The sequence below is a fragment of the Chiloscyllium punctatum genome, chromosome 41 (genome assembly GCF_047496795.1).
Source record: "Chiloscyllium punctatum isolate Juve2018m chromosome 41, sChiPun1.3, whole genome shotgun sequence".
In the NCBI taxonomy this organism is placed as follows: Eukaryota; Metazoa; Chordata; class Chondrichthyes; order Orectolobiformes; family Hemiscylliidae; genus Chiloscyllium; species Chiloscyllium punctatum.
Window position 1 is genome coordinate 43,771,368 of NC_092779.1, and position 19,955 is coordinate 43,791,322.

At 40.1% G+C, this 19,955-nt stretch overlaps 1 protein-coding gene across 7 annotated transcripts in view; it reads left to right on the forward strand.

Annotated features, from left to right (window-relative positions):
- Window positions 1–19,955, forward strand: part of atxn1a (ataxin 1a) — a 362,583-nt gene that overhangs the window by 194,983 nt on the left and 147,645 nt on the right. For all 7 annotated transcript variants that reach the window (XM_072560811.1, XM_072560814.1, XM_072560810.1 and 4 more), the window contains one exon: window positions 8,118–8,220. The gene's annotated coding sequence lies outside the window, so the exon portion shown is untranslated. The remainder of the gene's footprint in view (window positions 1–8,117; window positions 8,221–19,955) is intronic.

A 19,955-nucleotide genomic window follows, 5' to 3' on the forward strand; every position in this document is an offset into this window, starting at 1 on the left:
CTGGCCCTACACTCCTCCTTGGACTATCTGGATAACAAAGATACCTCTGTCAGACTCCAATTATTGACTTTAGATCAATGTGAGGGAGAGAGACTGAGTGTGCGGAGGGTTGTAGAGAGTGAGTGCGTGTGAGGGGGAGAGTGAAAGAGAGTGTGTGGTAGAGGGGTGGAGAAACTTAGGTCTGGCACTATCTATAGAGAAAAAAAACGCTTAACATTTCAAAGGGTTACTGGACTCACCTCTCTCTCTCTCTCTCTCTACAGATACTGTCAGACCTCTGAAGTTTTTCCAATGCTTTGTTTTCCTTTCGCATCTCTGGCATCCACGGTTCTTTGTTTTATGTTAACATGCACTTGTCCTGTTTCACAGCTATTAGCTAGACATGTTTACAATCCTTTTTGTTTGAAGACTAACAGCTTCCCTGGAGTTATCCATATTCTAGCAACATTTAAACAAAGGATCTTCGCATAATTTGAATTTGTCCTTTTTATCGCTTCTCAACATGTTCTTGGCTTAGTCACCATAATTTGCCACTGTGTTATATACAAAATATAATTTTAACCAATACATGGAAAAATATGACAACTAAATTCTAATAGTGCTATACTATAATAAACTCAAGTCATACAAGATGATCTTCAGGATGGTATCAGTGCGTGTTAACTCCATGCCTTTTATGTTTGGAATATGTTGTAGTTTGTTTTCTTTCCAATATTTGCTGAGGTCCTATTATTAACTTGCTGAGCTTAGCATGGAGTGGCTCCAGTTAGCTCATTGCCTTATCGTTCTCAGCAAGAAGCACTTAGCCCAGCATTTTACAAGTCCGAAAAAGAATTGCCAGTGCCAATTCAAACTACAGCGATCAAAGTTGGCTCTAAGGATCTGGATAGACACAATTCAGTTGGTAGTGGGCAAACCTGGGAGAATTTTGTTACTTAGCAATTATACTGAGGGGCCACAGCCACACAAGTGTCTTAGGACTGGTTGGAAAGATTTCCCTGCTGCCCAAGATAGTCCTGCAGCAGGTCAGATGGCTTCCAGCAGTGGTGTTAGATCATGATTCAAAGGATAAGACCCAGCAGCAGAGCAGTCATGTTTAATATGTTGAAGAACTGTACTGAGTTTTTGAAGTGTATAATTGGGAACGTTTCTGTTCTTATTATAATATAAAGATAATCAAGATATATACAAAATAAAACCTGGATGATGTAGAAGAACAATGTAAGAGGAGTCATTACAGTATTTTTTTTGGAATTCTAGACTTAGAGCAAGTATGCAATTATCCAGTCAATTGTTGGCTTGTAATAAATAGCTGAAATTGAGAAAAAGAAGTACACTCTAAAGTCACTACAATATTTTGGCAAGATTCCAAAAACAACTTCTATAATAATTAGAAGCAGACTTCTCTGTAATTATCTTGTGACTTGTAACATGTGATTCTCTTCTTCAGATGGTTTAGTGTTTCTTCAAGTGAACAATGCAGACTCTCCTCGTTTGCCAACTACCAGCAACCCCTCAAATCCTATTAAGTTTGGCCACTGTTTTAGATCTGATTAAAAAATACTTGCCTCTATTTTCAATGCTCTTTCCTATGTGACCCTTTATAATACAACTCTCAGGAGACCTGGATCCTTACACTAGAAGTAACTTTAATATGTCAAGCATAGAATCATAATCATTTACAGTACAAAAGGAGGATATTTAGTTCCTTTGTGTCTGTTCTGGCTCCATGTAAAGCAATCCACTCAATCCCAGTTCACTAATCTATTCCCATAGCCCTTCAAGTTTATTTCCTTCAAATACTCCTCCAATCTGCTTTTGAAATTATTTGTAGCCTCTGATTCCAGCACCTTTGTTGGCAGCAAATTGCAGCTCATTACCACTTCCTACATAAAAATAGTTCTATCTCGTATTCCTCTGGCATACCTTTCCCAAAACCTTAAACCTACGTGTCATGGTCCGTGTATCATCTGCAGTATTTTCTTGTCTGTCTTATCCAAACCTATCCTAATTTTGTACATGTCCATCATATTGCCCCTCAGTTTGCTTGACCCCAAGGAGAACAAACCCCAGCTTCTCCAACTGAACCTTGTGACTAAGATCCCCAATCCCTAGAAGGATTGTTGTAAAATATCCTCTGCGCTCTGTCCAGGACCCCCTCATCCTCCTCAAACTGTAAAGTTGTGTGGCAATCTGAACTGTACATCCTATTTCCATTGGATCCTGCCTGACCAGAGCTTTTATAAAGCCTCAGAATAGCCTCCCTGTTTTTGTACTCAATGCCTGTATTTATGAAGCCCAAGATCCCCCACTTGTTTTGCTCAGCTTTCTTTCAATATTTTGCCAATTTCAAAGATCCATGCACATGCAACCACACATCCCAATTCTTCTGTACCTGCAAATTCTTTAAAGCTGTGCCCATAATGTCCATACTGACATCCCTTTACCTGTGGTAAAATACATCACCTCTCACTTCTCTGTATTAAATAGGTGAATCTGCTGCCACCACACAGAAGGTAGTGTGCGCTCTTGATGTCATCAATGTATGCCTGGTATTGGAAGTCTCTGTTCATAGATGTATTGACTTCTACCCTGGTCACTGCTGTACCGCCATCCTGCTTCCTACCTTGTTCAATAAAGTTGCCTGTCTGAATAAAGCTGATGCACTTATTCTGTCATACCTCTGTCGAAGGATGATTTGTAAGATAATGGCAAGCCCCTTCCACTGTCACCATACCGATATCTTTCAGCAACCTGAGATGGCAGTCACCCAAATCCGAAAGCCGCCCACTCTAAACATAGTTAATCTTTTCAGTACCTTCTGCGTCTCAATTTTCACCCTATCCATTACATCTGCCAACTGTTCTTACTGATGTTTTGTCAGGTTCCTTTTCCTTAATAAAATACTATTATAAAGTAGTCATTAAGTATTCAGGGTTTGTCCTTCACCTATCATCATATATCATCATCTTTATCTTCTTAGAAGACTCATTCCACCGTATACTAGCCACTTACTTTTTATATCCTGATAGAACATTTTTGGGTTCTCTTTTATATTAGGGGGCCATTCTATTCTCATATATTCTGTTTGCTAGTTTTAATTTCTTCTGTAATATTCCTGTCCGTCTATTGGGTTTGACCTGGTTCCCTCGTGAATATTTCACTTGACATACATCAGGCACCCTCTTGTTAAAAAAAATCTTCTTTGTTTGTTTGATCTCACTTTGCATCCCAGTTTTAGGTCACCCTCACCACCCTTTATCTTTTTGGGAATTTACCTAGTCTGTATCTGAAGCATGTCTTCCTCCGAAATCACTTGTTATGGCTTTTCCTGTCAGTTTAGTTGGTAGAAACTAGTGATCGTAGCCATCTGTAATGGTGAATATAAAACCACTGAATTGTCATAAAATCTGCCAAGGTCACTAAATTCCTTTAACAAGAGAAATCTGCAGTCCTTATGTGATCTAGGCTAAATGTGATTCCAGGCCCACTGCACTCATTGTATCAAAAAACACTGTATTTCAGTCTTTTGAGAGTAAATATGAATTACCCATCCTGTATCAACCTAGATATCAGACATGGACACACAAAAATACTCTTAGGCTAGTTGCTTCTGCAAAATCCTCCTTTGTCCTGTTTTGGGGCCTTGTGCCAACATTTGGAGAGCTGTCCCACAGATGAGACAACCAATGGCCTAACAAACCTAGGGAATTATGGACATTTTTAAGCTTTTAATTCCAAAATATATTTCTTAAGAGGACTGCTCTGCAGGTGTAAATTCAGTGCTATCTGGCAAATACCTGTATGGGACCAGTGGGATACCATACCTGTTGGATGTCAGGGAAACTTCAAACTGTGAGAGTGGTGCATTGAAAAGAGAGGTTTTCATGTTTTGCCCTCCTTGGAATATGCAAGAAAAGTAGTTAAAAAAACCTAGTCTATGTATGCTCGTGGAGGGAGTTGTGCTAATGAACTGAGACACCTATCTGCAGTAGAATGAGTTTGAATGCTAGCGTGCTATGAAGGTCACAGTTATAGACTCGTTCTTAGTGCTAGAAACCAATTAGCTAACAAGTCAGCCAAAAGAAACAGGGCAACAGAAAGAACAATCAGACCTCAGGGTGCAGGTTCATTGTTCCTTGAAAGTGGAGTTGCAGGTAGATAAGATTGTAAAGAAGGCATTTGATTTGCTTTTGTTGGTCAGTACATTGAGTATAGGAGTTAGATGGTCATGTTGTGGCTATACAGAATATTGGTTTAGGCCACTTTTGGAAGACTATGTTCAATTCATAGAATCCCTGCAGTGTGGAAACAGGCCTTTTGTCCCAACAAGTCCAAACCGACCCTTCGAAGAGTAACCCACCCAGACCTATTCCCCTACCCTATTACTTTATATATACCCCTGACAAATGCACTTAACCTACACATCCCCGAATGCTATGGGTAATTTAGCATGACCAATTCACCCAACCTGCATATCTTTGGACTGTGTGAGGAAACCGGAGTACCCAGAAGAAACCCAAACTGACACTGGGAGAATGTGCGAACTCCACAAGACAGTCGTCCAAGGTTGGAATCAAACCTAGGTTCCTGTGAGGCAGCAGTGCTAACCACTGAGCCACTGTGCCACTCTGGTCTCCCTGCTATAGGAAAGATGTGAAACTTGAAAGCATTCAGAAAAGATTTGCAAGCATGTTGTCCAGTTTGAAGGGTTAGATCTATAGGGAGAAGTTAAATAGGCTGGGGCTATTTTCCCTGGAATGTTCGAGGCTAAGGGGTGACCTTAGAGGTTTATAAAATCTCTTGGGGTGAATAGCCAAGGTATTTTTCTCAGGATAGGGTTGTCCAAAGCTAGAAGGCATTTGTTTAAGGTGAGAGGGGCGACGTTTTCATGCAGACGGTGATGCATGTATGGGATTGAGCTGCCAGAGGACATGGTAGAGGCAGGTCTAATTACAGCATTCAATGGGTACATCAGTAGGAAGGGTTTAGAGGGATATGGGCCAAACGCTGGCAAATGTAACGACATTAATTTAGGAATATCAGTTTGGCATGGATGAGTTGAACCGAAGGATCTGTTTCCATGCTGAACAACTCTCTGACTCTCTTGGTCTGATGATGTCAGCTAACCTCTGTCAAAAGCAAACAGGACAAAAGGAATTTAACTGCAAAGCCAAAAATCCTGAATTCCTCTGTTCAAGTATTCTGCTGTTTGCTGAAAGAGATTAATCTGTATGTCTTCTTTTACCTCTTGGACTTGCAGTTTAGGAATAAGAAGTGTGTGTTGTGTTGCTATTTATTTTTGTTTATTAACTAATAGCCTCACAGTTGTTAAACTCCGTTGGCACCTTTTTTAAAAAATGAGTTCATTTGGTTTGTGAGAAAGATCTTAATGGAGGAGGGATTCTTTTTGTTGCAGCCAACTGAAAAGATGAGTGAATACAGTAGGGTTGACCCGTTTATCTCCCCTCACCTCGGAGCTTGGTGATTTAGGGCCTCTATCTGAAGGGAACCCTCAATGGGGAATCTCGTCTGTGATTTAGTTGGAAAAACAGATTGTTAGAGATAGCACTAGATTTATTGTTGAAGTGCACTTTGAGTGAAATTGAGACTTTCTTTATTGCAGAGAAAGGAGCTAGCTGTATGGTGAGTCTGTAGTAAGTGCTTAATAGAAATATCCTTGAGTGTGAACATAGAATACAACTTGGTGGTAAATTGAATAAAATTTAAAAAGTAATATAAGTAAGTGAATAATAAAATTAATTGAAACTGTTTAAAGATGATAGAACAGGTGATGAATCAAAGCTGCAGCATATGGAAGCTCTTGGACGCCATTGTGATCCAAGGCGCATATTTTGTGAGCTGGAGGCTGAACTGCAGATACTGCAACGCATCAGGGAGGGTGAAAGGTACTTGGATTCTTTATACCAGGAGGTAGCCATGCCACTTAGTATGGGGGCTACTCATTTGGTCAGTGATCAGGGACAGCAGGGTGTGATTGCAAATGAGGCACAAGAAACATTCCAGTGATGGTTATAAATCAGGAGGTAGATGGAGTGTGGAAGCTATGCAGTTACAATCCTGAGGGAAGTGCGACTAGGCAAACTGATGGAGCTGTGGGCTGACAAGTCTCTGGGTCCAGATAGATTTCATCCTAGCGTCTTAAAAGAGGTGGCTAATGAGTTAGTAGATGCATCGGTATTAATTGTCTAAAGTATCTTCAACTCTCAAAATATTCCATCAGGCTAAAAAGTAGCAAATGTAACCAGAAAACAGGAAACTATAGGCGCGTTAGCTTGATGTCTGTCATAGGGAGATAATCATTAAAAGGTTGTAGCTGGGCACTTAAATAAAGTCAAGGTAATTGGGAAGAGTGACATGTTCTAGGTAAAGAAAAGTTGCCCAGAGGACCACAGGGTTGCTCTCCTCCTATACAGAGCCGACTGGTAGTGAGTATAACCTGAGGGTTACAGTGTCTCAGGCAAGGGGCAGTCAATATGTTAAAAGTAAGTGGATGGATGTTTTGCAAAGAACAAGTGCTAAATCAGTCTCTAATTTTTCACCAAAGTTTGTGATACAATTTACGAAGTTGATGCTGGTTATATAAACCTCTTTCTGTGGTACTAAATGATTTGTGCAGTTATGGAAACTACCAATTTATTTCATTTTTGAGTGTAGAGCAAGATACATAAAGCATCATGTTTGTATTTGTTTAATTTCGGTGACAGTTGATAATTGCAGTCTGCAATGATAGCTTACAACTGACAATGCATAACTTTACTTTCCTGCCATCACCTTGGACTCCATAACTGTTGCTGTACTATGTAATGAAGTCCAATAATTACTACTTCCAACTGAACATTACTGAACTCAAACCAAACCATTTAGTTTTCAGTAAAAACTGGTTTGAACCAGCGTCCATCTTTTTCCTTAAAACTCAGTCAGGAGATAACATGGTAATATGCTTGCTTGGTGACGTGCTTGGTGACGTACTTGGGTCTCATCTCCAACCATCACTGAGACTATTTCCACTGTGGCAACATCATCCACCTATACCACTAGCACACCCCCAGTTTTGTGCATTTATCAACTTGAGAATTGATTTTTCTAATACTGTCCTTGCCAGCTGCATCAGTTCCACATGCTGCCAAAAATTTAAGAATTCTGAGCATGCACTAGGAATTCTTTTCTAAACCTCCTTCCTACAAAACCCTTTTCAAAACATGGCTCTTCAATCATTGTCTCTTCTAAATTCCTGTTTAGTCTTCGATTCCATTTCTCCTAAAAGCAGGACCGTGATAATTGATGTTGAAGACACCAAACCAGTCTAGGGTCCTGTAACTGTATTGGCAACTCTAGTTGATATTGGCATTTAGTGTTTGTGCAATCACGGAGCCAAGCAATAACCTTGTTGGTGGCTAGATGTAGAACTTGAAGGCTGTCTTCTGGTTATGTCAGCAAATACTATTTGACATTGAGAGTCATTGTTTGGACTGCACTATAGCTATAACAATGTTACAGATGTTGAGGTGCTGCACAGAGGTCCTGACCTTCTAGAAATGGTTTAAGAGGGTCCACTGTCAGAGTCTATGATACGAAAGTGTTTTCTGGTGAACATTTCGACTGTACTGTAGGTTCGCAGCTGTTACTTCTTGACATGGTAAATGTAATCGTTTGGGTGGTTGAAGGAAAGGGGACAGCTGGTGTTCTCAAGACGTTGAATATGGGTGAGCACAGTTTGGAGTTAATCTTCTCCAGTATCTTGCCTGTTGAGTTACTCTGCTGCTTTGGGGAAGTAGGGGCATTGATATTGCACAGATCTGGAGCCAGGAAAGGTGAATAGGTCGAAAACTACCTATTTATGATTTTGTTTTAACGAGTTAAGTGTGCATAAATAAATTTAGTGTCGTTAGATTGATACCATACTTCAGAGCAGTGTTCTGTATTTGTATATGTGATGGCTAGAGAACAATCCTTCAGGTTTCTACCTGTACTCACCATGGGATATTTCCTCCATCACACATGATCAAGTTTTCAAAGTTTAAATGCATTGCAATACATTTTATATTGTCATCTGATAATAAAATGACTGATGTTTTGTCCATTTTGGTTCCCAGACATTTACCTTGTAATGATTAAGACACACTGAAGATCTGTGATCTAATGGACACACCTGAAAGCTCTGACTTTGATGATGATTGAAGAGCTACATTTCATATGGTATGTTGTAATTTTCTTCTGACTACAATTCTATTTCTACTGCAAATATTCACCAGTGATCCACTGTTCAATTGTTAGGATTTACCTTGGTGCTAGTAAAACCTTTAGAAGCAATATAAAGTCAGCGAGTTATGCTAAAACTGCAGCATTGTCGACTTTCTATTTAACATCTTAACAATCTTGGGCTTTGGAGCAAAGATTCGTATGTGCAGCCTTCATTTATGACCTGAAAACAACAACAGTGTTACTAATCTCATAGAATGTGAATTGATATTAAACTAAATTTGTAAGGAGATTTCAGTTATCTGTAAGAATAAACAGGGTGGTTATGGGTAGGGGATTTTAACTTTCCAAATGTGGACTGGGACTGCCATAGTGTTGAGGGTTTAGATGGAGAGGAATTTGTGAATTCCTTCCACAAAAGTTTCTGATTCAGGATATGGATGTACCTACTAGAGAGAGTGCAAAACTTGACCTACTCTTGGGAAATAAGGCAGACTGAGATGTCGGTGGGGGAGCACTTTGGGGCCAGCAACCATAATTCTATTAGTTTTAAAACAGTGATTTGAAAAGGATAGACCAGATCTAAAAGTTGAAGCTCTAAATTCGAGAAAGGCCAATTTTGATGGTATGAGGCAAGAACTTTCAAAAGCTCATTGGGGGCAAATGTTCGCAGGTAAAGGGACGGCTGGAAAATGGGAAGCCTTCAGAAATGAGATAACGAGAGTCCAGAGACTCCTGTTAGGGTGAAAGGAAAGGCTGGTCTGTGTCGGGAATGCTGGATGACTGGAGAAATTGAGGGTTTGGTTAAGAAAAAGAAGGAAGCATATGTCAGGTATAGATAGGATTGATCAAGTGAATCCTTAGAGTATAAAGGCAGTGGGGGTATACTTAAGAGAGAAATCGGGAGGACAAAAAAATGACATGGGATAGCTTTGGTAAATAGGATTAAGGAGAATCCAAAGGGAGTTTATAAATACATTAAGGGCAAAAGGATAATTAAGGATAGAATAAGGCTCCTCAAAGATCAGAAAGGCAGCTTGTGTGTGGAGCTGCAGAAGATGGGGGGAGATACTAAACGAGTACTTTTCATCAGTGTTTACTGAGGAGAAGAAATGGAAGATGTAGAATGTAGGGGAGTAGATGGTGACATCTTGAAAAGTGTCCATATTACAGAGGATGCGGTGCTCGATGTCTTGAAACGTATAAAAGTGGGTAAGCCCCCATGACCTGATCTTGTACTCTAAAAGTATGAGGGAAGCTAGGGGAGTGATTGCTAGGCCTCTTGCTGAGATATTTGTATCATCTATAGTTACAGGTGAGGTGCCAGAAGACTGGTTATTGGCTAATGTGGTACCATTATTTAAGAAAGCTGGTAAGGAAAAGCCAGGGAACTATAGGCCAGTGAGCCTGACCTCAGTGGTGGGCAAGTTGTTGGAGGGAATCCTGAGGGACAGGAGGTACATGGATTTGGAAAGGCAAGGACTGATTAGCGATCATCAGCATGGCTTTGTGTATGGGAAATTATATGTCATGAACTTGATTGAGTTTTTTGAAGTAGTAACAAAGAGGGTTGATGATGATAGAGTGGTGGATGTGATCTATGGACTTCAGTAAGGTGTTTGACAGGTTCCTCATTATAGACTGGTTAGCAAAACTAGATCTCACGGAATACAGGGAGGATTAGCCATTTGGATACAGACGTGGCACAAAGGTAGAAGACAGAGGGTGGTGATGATGGAGGGTTGTTTTTCAGACTGGAGGCCTGCGACCAGTGAAGTGCCACAAGGATCGGTGCTGGGTCCATTGCCTTTCGTCATTTATATGAATGATTTGGATGTGAATACGAGGTATATTTAGTAAGTTTGCAGATGACACCAAAATCTGGGGCGTAGTGGACAGTGAAGGAGGTTACCTCAGAGCACAAAAGGATCTTGATCAGATGGGCCAATGGGCTGAGGAGTGGCAAGTGGAGTTCCATTTAGATAAATGTGAGGTGCTGCATTTTGGAAAGGCAAATTAAGGCAGGACTTATACACTCAATGGTAAGGTCCTCGGGAGTGTTTCTGAACAAAGAGACCTTGGATTGCATGTTCATTGTTCCTTGAAAATGGAGTCGCAGGTAGATAGGATAGTGAAGGCGGTGTTTAGTATGTTTTCCTTTATTGGATAGCCATGATGTGGAGGTGCTGGTGTTGGACGGAGTGGACAAAGTTAGAATTCACACAAGACCAGGTTTATAGCCCAACAGGTTTATGGAGCAGCGTTCTGAAAGCTAGTACTTCCACTTGTGTGATTTTTTTTAACTATTGGACAGAGCACTGAGTATTGGAGTTTGGAGGTTATGTTGCGGCTGTGCAGGACATTGGTTCGGTCACTTTTAGGATATTGTGTGCAATTCTGGTTTCCTTCCTATTGGAAGGATGTTGTAAAACTTGAAAGGGTTGAGAAAAGATTTACAAGATGTTGCCAGGGTTGGAGGATTTGAGCTATAGGGAGAGGCTGAACAGGCTGGGGCTGTCCTCACTGGAGTGTTGGAGGTTGAGAGGTGACCTTATTGAGGTCTATAAAATCATGAGGGACATGGATAGGGTAAATAGACATTGCTGAAAATGTGTTGCTAGAAAAGCGCAGCAAGTCAGGCAGCATCCAAGGAACAGGAGAATCGACGTTTCGGGCATAAGCCCTGATTTCTGAAGAAGGGCTTATGCCCGAAACGTCGATTCTCCTGTTCCTTGGATGCTGCCTGACCTGCTGCGCTTTTCCAGCAACACATTTTCAGCTCTGATCCCCAGCATCTGCAGTCCTCACTTTCTTCCCTAAATAGACATTGCCTTTTCCATGGGGTGGGGAAGTCCAGAACTCTAGGTTTTGGGTGAGAGGAGAAAGATATAAAAGAGACCTAAGGGACAACTTTTTCACGCAGAGGGTGGTGCCTGTATGGAATGAGCTGCCAGAGGAAGTGGTGGACGCTGGTACAATTACAACATTTAAAAGGCATCTGGATGGGTATATGAATAGAAAGGGTTTAGAGGGATATGGGCTGGGTGCTGGCAGGTGGGACTAGATTGGGTTGGGATATCTGGTCGGCATGAATGAGTTGGACCGAAGGGTCTGTTTCCGTCCTGTACATCTGACTCTAAATCATTCACGATTTATTGTTCCCTTTTCATAAATTGAAATAGCCACGAATGGAAAGCAAAATGCTGCCGATGCTGTAACTCTGTTTTTTCAGTTTGTATTTCAGTTAGCAGGGAAGGCAGTAATTGTGAGAGAGATTAAAGCAGTTAGGTTAAGGTTTCAGGCATGTGACCCATCATCAAAACTGGAAAATGTTACAGGCCTGAAAGGTTAATCTAATCTTTCCCTTTCCTCACAGATGTGCTGAGTTTTTGTTTCCAACTTGTGTTCAGTTTGTTGGGTTAGAACCCATCGACAATCTCAAAATCATGTAAGTGTTGTTTCTGCAGTTTATTTTTACCACCTGTGTTGTCCAATGATTTTGACTGAGATTGGACATTTAGGAATAAAGTCCCCTGTCATCAGTGTGATACAAATCATGTGACTATTTTAATACTTTGTGGTTTTTTGATAATTACCATAATTAGGGTATTACTGACTGGGTATGGTCTGACATGAGTTGCCTGAACTTCGATTTCCACTATGTGTAGCCCATAGCATTGTTAATAGAATAATATATTCTCAAAGTTATGCACACACCTAAGAAGTGATGTGAGATTAAGACAAAACATGCAGAGGAAATGTTTTATTATTCTTTAATGTAGCAAGTTCAAGAAGAGGTCTGGTCCATTGAGGTAGTAGAGCAATTAAATCTGATTCCAGGCCGGAGACAAAGGTGTTCATTTGGGATTGTTGAAACGGAGGAATCAATTTCTTGAAGTAAATAATTTTGTGTTCAGAATCATTCAGGTGATGAGCAGTTTTTCTCAGGGGAAATGTTTTTATTAGTGTTGTCTTAGTGTCACTATCCAAGGGAGAATAAAAATTGATTGGATTCCGGTTAACTTTTACAGAAATACACATACTCCTGTGGAGTGTACAAGATTCTACTAATTCATTGGTCAGATGGCTTACTGATACTTATTATCGAGGTGCATTGAAATGATCTGCATTATTGAGATATTAGGTATTTGCAGTTGGCCATTTAATATTTTGATGTTTGTTGGTCATTTCTGGACACAAAAAATGGAGACAATTATTACAGGGAACTGATTCTAGCCAAACATCTTGTTTTGAATTGAAAGAACTTCTACAAAGAGAATAAAATCATTTTGGTTAGGAATAAATGTTCCTCAGTTCAGATACCTTCATGGTTCAGCATAATTTAGTCACTTCTATTGTCATGTAGAGTGATTGATACTGTGTAACTGTGTAGTAAATGCTTCAATAAAATACGTGTAAAATATGTTTAGTCTTGCTTGAATGTTCCACATGACCAAACCTGCACAGATAATACTCTCACCATCATTGAGTTAAAAGTTTTGATATTTCTCTTAGTGTTTACTAATATGACCTTTCAGGAGCAAAAGTCGGATATATGCAAAGGATGTGAGAAACTTTGAATTATTTCCGAAATGACTATTGATGCTGGGTCACTTGCAGTTCTAAAATTAACAATCAATAGATTTCCATTCACTTTTGCCCATATCTATTAAATTGTCATCTTTGGTTAGATTAGGCTATCCTTGATCTCCATTAATAGTGGAACATGCTCAAAGAATTAAACAGCCTACACTTGTTCATCAGTTTCTATTTGCAAATTGACTTAAGTCAGAATTCTTTCCTTAATGTTTTACTGAGACTAAAGTGCAAAGCAGAACTTCCAAAAAATGTATTTGCAAAGGAATGATGAGTATGGTTTGAAAATAAAGTCAGCACATGCTCCAAAAGTAACTTATAAATGTTAGTTACAGCACTGTTCTATCATTGTTTCCAAGTATTCCAAGCTTCTGAAGGATTCAGATATTGTGCCATTGGACAAGTTGAACAGGTCAATGACTTGAGTGTGAATATTGGAAGGAATATTATTTTAAAAAATTTAGTGTGGCGTTGGAGTTAATTGATTCATCAAGTAACCATTTTTTAGATAATCTCCCTGAAGTTAAGTAATTTTGTCGGAAAACAGTGAAAATGTGGATCTGAGAGTGTGAATAAGTTGAATTGTGAAGGAAATTCTAGATCTAGTCCTAGAAGTGACATCCAAAAGTCCTCCATTTCTGGGCAGTTGCAAAAGGAAAGCAGAAGAAAGCTGAAAGCCTCAGTCTGAAAGACACGTTGAGCCAAATTTGACCAAAAGGAAGTACAGTATAACAGCTATCTAATTGTTCTTTCAGTTTTCTCACTTTTTCTTTAGGAATTTAATTCATTCCTGGTAATAACCTTGTGTGATGAGCAAAAGACCTGGAGTCTGGTCCTTGTAGATGCCAGTCCATTCCACACTCTGATAGCAACAACAATAACTTTGTAACTATTTCGAAGACCACCATAAGGTGCTTGTTATCAAACAAAATTTATGTCAAGCCTTATGACATTATAAACAGACTATCAAACACTTGGCAAACATAAAGGTTTGTAAAGAGTTGAGCGTTACAGGTGGAAAGGTTTATAAAAGAAATTGAGAATTTGAGACTTGACCAGCTGTCAATTTGAAGCAAAGAAAATTGGAAATGAGCACGAGGTTATGGAAGTATTAGAGGAGTATGGAAATCCGAGGGTTGTGGGGCTGGGGAGGTTATAGACATATGGGAGAAGTACTCTTGCATTATTGGAAGTACCTGTATGCTTGCTTTTTTGACAATGTAAAAAGAGTTCATTTGGTCACCTCACCTCACCGCCCCCCCCCCCCCCCCTCACCTGCCTCCGCTCCACTCCTCCTTACCACCCCTCCCCCTTTTGCTGCCATGCCCTCTTGCAAATCCATGTATCCCCTTGTGACCACTACCCGTTCTCCCACTCAAGTTATCCTTGCCACCCCACAACCACCAATTCCTCTAACCAACCCCCTTGCCAGCTCAACCTCTTGCCACACTTACCACCTTCCAACTCCTGAACCACCACTCATCATGCCAGCTCTCATGATGCTTCCTTTCCCCCTTTTCCCTACCTTTGCCACTGCCTCCCCTGTTTAAGTACATAGAAACATGCTCGACATAGGAAAGACTCCATGCAGAGATGGGTAATTCTTTCTCACTTCCAATTTAAAAGCAGTTTTGACAAAGAATTGTTTGCTGTGTTAGTTGCTTTTGGTGCTTGAGGTCACAAAAGCAATACTGTGAGGGCAGGGAAATGTAGAAAAGAATGATTTCATAATTTGTTTGTCTTATACCAAGAGTGAAATTTAAAGGTGTTTAGAAATTAGTGCCAGTTAATGCAGTCAGATGGCACATTGTATGAAATGCAAAAGGACAATATTATTAATTTGAGCTGTGCATGCAAAAATAATAATTGCACACCTTTCAACTTGTGTAGCAGTTGTGCAGAGCTGGATGTTTCACATCAAACGCACATTACTTTTGATAAAATCTTGTCAAATGTAAAGCTGATGTAGATGACTAGAAATTTCTGCCATTAAAGAAGGATTGCTAAGTTATTAGTGTCTATTATTGATGAATATTTGCAGGTAGTTCCTTCTGTTTTATTCCCCATCTCTTCTAATGGTGCTGATACCAAGGTTGCTAAGGTAATGTTTCACAGCTGGCAGTCAGCATGTATTACCTCAGTGTGTGAAGCTGAGAATTAGAAAATAATTCATTTATTGAGTGCATTAATCCAAACTCTTTCCTGTCCTCACTGGATATACACATGTCCATTCCAAATGGTAAAACTAGTTAGTGATGAGGAGAACTCTGGATAATTTCTCCTGATCCTCAATGCCCAAGGTTAATTGTTTTCCATACTAGGGTCTGGACATTGCATAAACTATTAAGCAAACCTGAACATTTCTGGCCTGCACTGTCAACTCCAGAGCCGCAAAAAAAACTCTGAAAACCTGAGCAGTTTCACTACAGGTTTATTCAGTAACAGATCTGTCAAGGATTTGTTATGCTCTATGTGCAACATTTTGTTTTGAAAAATGTGTGTTTTGATGACTAAGACTCTAACTTGCCTGCACTACTGAGCTAGAGTGATAGTGTTGTTACAGTGTTAGAAACATTTGCAATAATTGTTCAGCTTATGAGAGAGGCTGGACTTGATTTCTGACAGTTTCAAGACAGTTAAAGAGCTAAAATCAATAATGTTTAATGATGTAAAATGCAACCAGCTTAATGAATCAATAGGGATTAGGAAATCTGTTTCATTTGACACAATTGTTGGACATTGGTTACAACACTGTTCGCAGAAGGTTGAAATAGAACAAATTTGAGATCTGTTGATCTATAAAGTACTGTGTGACCTGACAATATCTATTAACATCCTATATGAATTTAAAACTTAATTGTCATTTAATTCTGCATTTTCTTTCTAGAGGTAAAAACTCTTGAATTGTCATTGGTGAATTGCAATGCTAACTCCAGCAATTGGTTCTGTTCTTTTGCAAATACCAAATCAGTTTTTAATATTCTAATTTTAATATCATACCTGATTGACTGACTTTGGAAGTGGATTATAAGATATTTGTTCTGTATGGCAGCTTCTCATTTTCTATTTTTTTCTTAAGAAGTTGTACTGAAGATTCCTAGGTACCTTGCTCCTAAGATGGCATTATAAGTGGCGGTTTGCAAACTTTCCACTCTACTCATTTGAGTACGTGACAATAAAGTTAATTCATTCATTTATTCTTTGTTGTCCAATCTCCACAGCAGCTTGCAGTGAGTGACAGATTTTTAATGTGTGAGACTGTTACACCTTTGAAATATTTATAAGGACACAAAAGAGAATTTGTTTATATTTATCTACCTTGTATATTTGTGCCAGCAACTGCAAACCTTTACATTGTTGGGCACCTAATGCTGGCATCCAGAACTCCTAATCTTCAATACAAAGGGTCAAAAGTGGAGTATTAAATTTCTGCTCTGTTTCATTGGTATTCTTTAAACTAACTGCCTTTTATGGTCGCCAGCAAACTTACTCTGTGGACTAGAATTCAGAACCACCAGTTCTGAGGTGGTAGATATTTTAAAAGAATTTGAAATGAAAGCAAAGGCAACTCTTCCAAGTTAGGATCTATAGAAATAGCCTTTAACAAAACTTGGATAAGTTTTCATTTCCTAATCTAACATCTGGAGTGAATTCCATAGTGTAACAGTGCAAATTTGCCAGGTCTAATATTGTTTCCTTAAGATTGCCAGCTTAGTGATGATCAGTGCCCAATTATTGGAGTTCTGTGTTAAGTGTGTTTTTGTGCATTTTCATCCTCCTCCAACTTCCAGGTAAGACACATCATGAGCCATTGGGCTGCAGTCACTCAGTTTCCTCTGATTCCCTTGTTTCTCTCATTTTCTTTTGCTCGATTAACCTGGTGTACACTTGCACGGAAACTATTTTGTGCATGGTCAGTTCTGCTACACTGTGGGTTTCTTTAACACAGGTATTTACAGCATGTGAACTTTCCTTACCTGTATTGGCTACAACATGATTCCGGCCTCATTAGTTTCAATGGCGTGGCTATTGCACAATTTTCTTAACGCACGATTGCATTAGAACAGAACTATCACATTATATCAGAACCGACTGTATATGTCTTTGGAAATCTGTGTATTGGAAGAAGGGCTGTGGTTAATTGAGTTTGGTTAGACAGCTATTGTAGTTCAGAAATAGCTCAATAACACAAGTTCAATTCCCATTCTGGTTGAGTTAGACTTGGAATCTGCCTCCTCACCTGGTCCTTGAGCATGAAAGGCAGTGGTAAACTACTCTTGTGGAAGGCAACAAAAAACAGCTAAGTAAATGATTCCAGCTGATTCATCAGCCGACTGGGCAAAGAACCTGTTTTCAAGCAGAGCCCACGTGAATATGTAAACGTGTATACAGATCCATGTAGCCTAAGATTCACTCTTGTAATGAGAACAACCTGCCTTGGTGGCTCAGTGATTAGCACTGTGCCTCACAGCGCCAGGGACCCAGGTTCGATTCCAGCCTTGGGCAACTGTATGTGTGGAGGTTGCACACACTCCCCTTGTCTGCATGGGTTTCCTCCGGGTGCTCTGGTTTCCTCCCATAATTCATGACTTGGCCATGCTAAATTGCCCATAATGTTCAGGGATATGTAGGTTAGATAGATTAGTCAGGGGTAAATGTAGAGTAAAAGGATAGGGAATGGGTCTGAGTGGGTTACTCTTTAGAGGGTCACTGTGGACTTATTTGGCCAAATGGCCTGTTTCCACACAGGGATTCTGTGAATGGCTGTGCCACACAGCTGTTGACATGTTGAATCAAACAAGATAACTATTATGGTTGCCACTGCAATTTGAGTTTACTAGTTTTGAGTTAATACAGTATGTCAGGGAATTCCAAACTTCAGCCTCAAGACTTAGTAGTAACTCCTGTTTGCATTAGCTTATCATTGGCTATTTGGTTCTCTGCATCTGGAATTCTGACACAGGCTACTTCTAGTTAGGTGGAAAAGTTCTGAATTGCAACTACAAAATCTGGCTTTACCAACAGCTTGAGATATAAATGTGTTAGTAGAGCATAGATATTAATTTTATTTTAGATACCAAGGCTGGGGTTTAGAGGGATATGGGCCAAGTGCTGGCAAATGGGACTACGTTAGGTTGGGATATCTGGTCGGCATGGACAGTTTGGACTGAAGGGTCTGTTTCCATGCTGTACATTTCTGACTCTGAGAGTGTTGATGCAATTAAGAAAGGGATTAAAAATTCTATCTATCGCCAACCCAAATAGTGTAGGAAAAATAGAATATTTTAAGTTGAGTCATTCCTGGTTTGCCTTGAAATTGATTTAATTGTGAAGAAATTGCAGGGTTCTTTTGAATCCCTTTAGAGCTTTGGAATTTGTATTGAGAATTTTGTAAGAAAACCAAAGTTGTTGAAGCAAAGAAAGATTTGCATTTATATGGTACCTTTCCTGACAAGCAGGCGTGTTAATATGCTTTACAATCAATGAAATACTTTTTAAGATATACTTATTCTCTAGAAGTAGGAAACACAGCAGCCAACCCAAACATGCAATTGCCACAGGTATCAGTGTGGCACCAAAGTGACCAGATAAACTGTTGTGCAGTGATAATTGAGGTGTTGTTAACTACTAGCCTGGCCATTAGGGAGAAGGTCTATGCATATTTTTTCAAAATACATTGACTCAAAGATTCCAGCTCCTGACAGTGCTGCACACCCTCATTACTGAAACTAGCATGTCATCCTTGATATTTATGCTCTAAACGTTGCAGTGAGACTTGAATCTGGTGGAACCCTGTGACTCAGATTGAGAGTGCTACCAACTAAACTCCAGCTGACATAAGGCTCCACTGAGGTAGTAATGCTTGCAGTTTTGTTGAGACTCTTGATAGACAACAGAATTCTACGTGCTAAATAGTTGTCTTCTGGCTATTGTTACACACAGGTTAGGAGGAGTAGGCATTCATTCTCACTCTTCATTTGATTGCAACAGTTTGTTTAAAAGGATGTATGTGCCAATTCAGTGTCTGACAATCTATTCACTTAGGCAATAAAAATCCCAGAGACAGGTTTCCTTGAGTCATAAGAGATGTATAGCATGGAAACAGACCCTTCGGTCCAACTTGACCATGCTGACCAGATATCCTAACCCAATCTAGTCCTACCTGCCAGAACCTGGCCCATATCCCTTCCTATTTATATATCCATCCAGATGCCTTTTAAATGTTGCAATTACACCAGCCTCCACCACTTCCTCTGGCAGCCCGTTCCATACATGTACCACCCTCTGCGTGAAAAAGTTCCTTTTATATCTTTTCCCTCTCACTTTAAACTTATGCCCTCTAGTTCTGGACTCCCCCACCCCAGGGAAAAGACCTTGTCTATTTATCCTATCCATGCCCCTCATGATTTTATAAACCTCTATAAGGTCACCCTTCAGCCTCTGACGCTCCAGGGAAAACAGCCCTAGACTGTTGAGCCTCTCCCTATAGCTCAAATCCTCCAACCTTGGCAATATCCTTATAAATTCTTTCAGAACCCTGGGCGGCACAGTGGCACAGTGGTTAGCACTGCTGCTTCACAGCGCCAGAGACCCAGGTTCAATTCCCACCTCAGGCGACTGACTGTGTGGAGTTTGCACATTCTCCCCCTGTCTGTGTGGGTTTCCTCCGGGTGCTCTGGTTTCCCCCCACAGTCCAAAGATGTGCAGGTCAGGTGAATTGGCCATGCTAAATTGCCCATAGTGTTAGGTAAGGGGTAAATGTAGGGGTATGGGTGGGTTGCGCTTCGGCGGGTCAGTGTGGACTTGTTGGGCCGAAGGGCCTGTTTCCACACTGTAAGTAATCTAAAAACATCTTTTCGATAGGAAGGAGACCAGAATTGCACGCAACATTCCAAAAGTGGCCTAACCCATGTCCTGTACAGCCACAACATGACCTCCCAACTCCTGTACTCAATTCTCTGACCAATAAAGGAAAGCATACCAAACACCGCCTTCACTATCCTATCTACCTGTGACTCCACTTTCAAGGAGCTATGAACCTGCATTTCAAGGTCTCTTTGTTCAGCAACACTCCCTAGGACCTTACCATTAAGTGTATAAGTCCTGCTAAGATTTGCTTTCCCAAAATGCAGCAC